The following is a 4758-nucleotide window of genomic DNA, read 5'->3' as shown; positions in this document are numbered from 1 at the left end:
AAACCGCAGATATGCCCCGCCACTCTTCTGTTGTGTGTATTGTAACACCAATGGAAACAATTATTTGGGGCCAAAACACCCCTCCAAGAAATATCAATCGGCAACCAAATCCAGTGATCCTGCCAAGTTTCATCAAAATCGTTTTCTCAATTTGGGTTCAAACACACACACACACACACACACACACACACACACACACACACACACACACACACACACACACACACACACACACACATACACACACACACACACATCCATGCACTCACACAAACACGCAAGCACTCACGCGGGCGCGTGCATGCCGAGTTTTATGGTGTATTAGATTCCAATATTCCACCAGGCGAATATTTGTAGTTTTTCCCTCTATAAGTTTTGCATCTCATACCTGCGAATTTCATCCCATTATATCTAAGCATGGTATTATTACTGCCGCCAAGGAGGTTATGTTTTTGTCCATATTTATTTGTCTGTCTGCCTGTCTCGTAGCAGGATTATTCAGGAAGTCGTGAACGGATTTTGCTGAAATATTTTGTAGTTGTAGGGTATGGCCCATGGAACTGTCCATTAGATTTGGTTGTGATCAGGATCATCATCCAGATCTAAGACATTTTTGTTTGTTTTTTCACAAAATTTCTCAATGAATTCCAATGAAATTTTCTGGAAAGGTAGGCCATGGACCAAGAATGAATTGATTACATTTGGGGGCGGATACGGATCCGTATCCTGCAGTGGCATTGACGGAGGAATGCGCTGTTTGAGTACTTTCTAGTTGTGTATTTCAAATATATTCTCATAAGTGATGCTGCTAAATATTAGTATTATTCAAGAACCTGTATTTAATGACGTCTAAATCGTTGCATTCAAATAATATATATATATATATATATATATATATATATATATATATATATATATATATATATATAATATATATATATATATATATATATATATGTACCCCTGGAGGTAGGGGGGGTTTTCAAGAATACTCCCCCAGTATCCCTGCTTGTCATAAAAGGCGACTAAAAGGGTTGGCGGAGGGTTAGTTCCCCTCCCCGGAAAACAACTAACTAAAAAAACAAACAAGAAGCCTCAGACAAGGACTAACCAAACGATGACGATGCAGGACCGGACAAAGGACTTGGTAATGGGTACATGGAATGTAAGAGGAGCGAATGATGAGGTGAAAGAGAGAGAGATTGTCCAGGTGCTTGAGGGTGCGAAAGTGGATGTATGTGGAATAACTGAAACAAAATGGAGAAGAGAAAGTGTGAGAGAATGGGAGTATGGATTGGGTACGTGTCAAGTGGGGTTGGTGGAGGATTAGTGCCCCTCCCTGTAAAACAATTAACTCTGAGCCCTTGACCACCCCGTCTGGGATACATGGCGTCTGGCAATGGATGGATGGATGGATATGTGCAAGAGTAGGTAGGAATGAGAGGGCAAAGGAAGGAGTATGTATAGTTGTGAGTAAAAGATAGAAGAAGAGCATAAGACAGTATGGATCAGTTGGGTCAAGGATTGTGTGGGTAAAGTTGAAAGTTGGAATACAAATGTTGGCGATTGTGTGTGTGTGTATGCGCCAACGCAAGATCGTGCTAGAAGAGTGAGAGAAGAGTTCTGGACAAATGTAGAAGTGTGCATGGAAAAGTTTGGAAGAAATGATAGATTGTTTTTGATCGGTGATATGAATGGTAAATTTGGGAATGTGAAGGTGGATGGAATAGTTGGTGAGTGGGGTGTGCCTGCGGAGATAGAAGAGAATGGGAGTGCGTTAGTCGACATTTGTGCTGGTAGGGGGTTGGTGATAGCCAATACCCTCTTCAGGCATAAAATGATCCACAAGTATACATTGTGAGTGATGAGAAGGGTGGGTGGTGAACTGAATGAAAGGAAGGCAATGATTGATTATGTGTGTGTGGATGAAAGGATGCAAAGATGTGTAATGGATGCAAGAGCTTATAGAGGTTGGGGGAGTGGACTTTCTGACCACTACTTGGTGGTGGCCAGAATTAGGATTCAAGTAAGATGGAGGAATAGAAGAAGGGAAAGACGATAGGAAGGAGAAGTTGCAAGGAAAGTGGAAAGGTTACAAGAGGATGAGAAAAAGGCACAGTATAGGAAAGAAGTGGAGGAACGATTGGGCAAATATGAATTGGAGTAGATGGGAGACGTGGAAGGTGTGTGTAGGATATTTACAGAAGAAATATGTGCAGCATGTGATGTGGTGTGTGGAAGGAAGAGAAGACGGAGAGGGGTACAAGGAACAGCGTGGTGGACTGAAGAGGTGAGACAGGCTGTGGCACAAAAGAAGAAAGCATACAATGAATGGATGAGAAATAGGGGCGTGGAAGAAGTTGAGAGGCGGAAGAGAGAGTTATATGTAAAAAGAAAGAGAGAGGTGAAAAGATTAGTAAGAAGAGACTGGATGAGGAATTTGGAAAGAATTTGAGTATAAAGTGGAGGGACTGTAAGAAAATGTTCTGGAAAGAGGTGAAAAAAGTAAGACAGGGTGGAAGTGAAGTTAGCAGGGGAGTGAAAGATAAAAATGGTAGATTACTAGTGGAGAAGGGAGAAAAAGTGAGCAGATGGAGAGAACACTTTAAGGAATTGTTGAACATAGAGGATGGAAGTAATGCGAGTATAAGTGGCTGAGGAATGGCTGGGAGAAGGAGGGAGGTGAGAAGACAGGAAGAAATCAGTACGATAGAGGTTGTGGAAGCAATGAGGAAAGTTAAATCGGGGAAAGCCCCAGGAATTGATGGAGCGTGTGGTGAAATGCTGAAGCATGGGGGAGAGATAGTAGTAGAATGGATGTGGAAGATGTGCAGATTGGCCTGGGAGGAAGGTAGAGTCCCGGAGAATTGGAAGTCAGGTGTAATTATTCCCTTGTACAAAGGAAAAGGGGAAAAAGAAGTGTGTGGTAATCATAGAGGCATTTGTCTTCTTAGTATAATAGGAAAAGTGTATGGTAGGATACTTATAGACAGAGTTAGGGAAATAACAGAGAAATTAGTTGGAGAAGAACAGGGAGGCTTTAGGAAGGGAAGAGGTTGTGTAGATCAGATATTCATTCTTAGATCTTTAGTGGAAAAGTTTCTAGAGAAAGGAAAGAAGTTGTATGCGGTTTTCATGGATTTGGAGAAAGCATATGACAGGGTGGATAGACAAGGATTGTGGAAAGTATTAAGAATATATGAAGTAGATGGGAAGTTGTTGAATGCTGTGAAGAGTATGTACGGTGGTGCGATGGCTGCAGTGCGTGTGGATGGTGAACTAAGTGAATTTTTCTCTTTGAAGGTTGGGTTGAAACAGGGATGTGTCATGTCTCCATGGTTGTTCAATCTGTACATGGATGGGGTAATAAAAGAGGTACAAGATAGGGTAGTGGATGTTGGAGTGGCTCTGGTGAGAGAGGATAGTGTTTGGAAACTCCCTGTACTGTTGTTTGCAGATGATACTGTGTTGTTGAGTGAAGACGATGGGGAACTGCAAGGCTTGGTGGATGAGTTTGGGAGAGTGTGTAAGAAACGGAATCTAAAGGTGAATGTAGGGAAGAGTGGTGATGGTCCTTGAGAGAGGTGAAGTCAGTGAATGTACAGAGAGGTTGGATGGTGAGGAATTGGAAAATGTGAGTATGTTTAAGTACTTGGGTAGTGTGATGAGTAAGGATGGAGGTTTGGAGGGTGAAGTGCTTGAAAGGGTACAGCAGGGAAGAAAGGTTGCTGGTTCTTTGAAAGCAGTGATAAGAAACAGGGAAGTGAGCATGGAAGTGAAAAAGTTACTACATGACAGTATTGTGATACCAACTCTAACGTATGGAAGTGAAGCTTGGTCGTTGTTGGAAGGACATAAGTCAAGAGTGAGAGCAGTGGAAATGAGTAATTTAAGAGGAGCCTGTGGAGTCACATGGAGAGACAGGTTGACGAATGAGGATATAAAGGAGCGTAGTGGTGTGGATGTGGATGTGATAGGAAGCGTTATGAGGAACACACTGAGCTGGTTTGGCCATGTGGAGAGGATGGAGGGTGAAAGACTGACGAAGAGAGTGTATGTGAGTGAGGTGAAGGGGGGAAGAGGGAGGGGGAGGCCAAGGATGAGATGGAGGGATGGGGTGGAGAGGTATATGAGAGAGGGGAGTGTGAGTTGGGAGCAGAGCAGTGAAATGGCGGGGGACAGGGAGACGTGGAGGCGATTTGTTTGTGGCCACTCCGAACAGGATTGAGGCGTCTGGCAAGATATATATATATATATATATATATATATATATATATATATATATATATATATATATATATATTCATTCATTCATTGCCAGATGCCATGTATCCCAAACGGGGTGGAAAAGGGCTTAGAGTTAATTGTTTTACGGAGAGGTGCATTAATCCTCCACCAACCCCACTTGACACGTAGGGATGCCAACAGTATTTGGTGTTCCCAGGCAGTCACCCATCCAAGTACTAACCAGACCCAACGTTGCTTAACTTCGCTGATCGGACGGGAAGCGGTGTACTTAACGTGGGATACATATATATATATATATATATATATATATATATATATATATATATATATATATATATATAGATATATATATATTTATATATATATATATATATATATATATATATATATATATATATATATATATTGCGAGGAATAAGGAACCAAAGGCCATGAGCCCACAGTAACAGTTCCCTCAAAGAGAAAAACAAAATACAATAGAGAGCCAAATTCAAGATCCGATCATTTTGA

At 41.6% G+C, this 4758-nt stretch overlaps 1 pseudogene; it reads right to left on the bottom strand.

The window, feature by feature from the left end:
• Nucleotides 1–4419: 4419 nt before the first annotated feature.
• LOC145398536 (5S ribosomal RNA) lies at nucleotides 4420–4538 on the bottom strand (annotated as a pseudogene).
• Nucleotides 4539–4758: the final 220 nt, after the last annotated feature.

This window comes from Coenobita brevimanus, chromosome 45, assembly GCF_032717465.1.
Source record: "Coenobita brevimanus isolate Jiangsu-jjx chromosome 45, ASM3271746v2, whole genome shotgun sequence".
In the NCBI taxonomy this organism is placed as follows: domain Eukaryota; kingdom Metazoa; phylum Arthropoda; class Malacostraca; order Decapoda; family Coenobitidae; genus Coenobita; species Coenobita brevimanus.
This window is presented reverse-complemented; position numbering and strand designations above follow the sequence as displayed.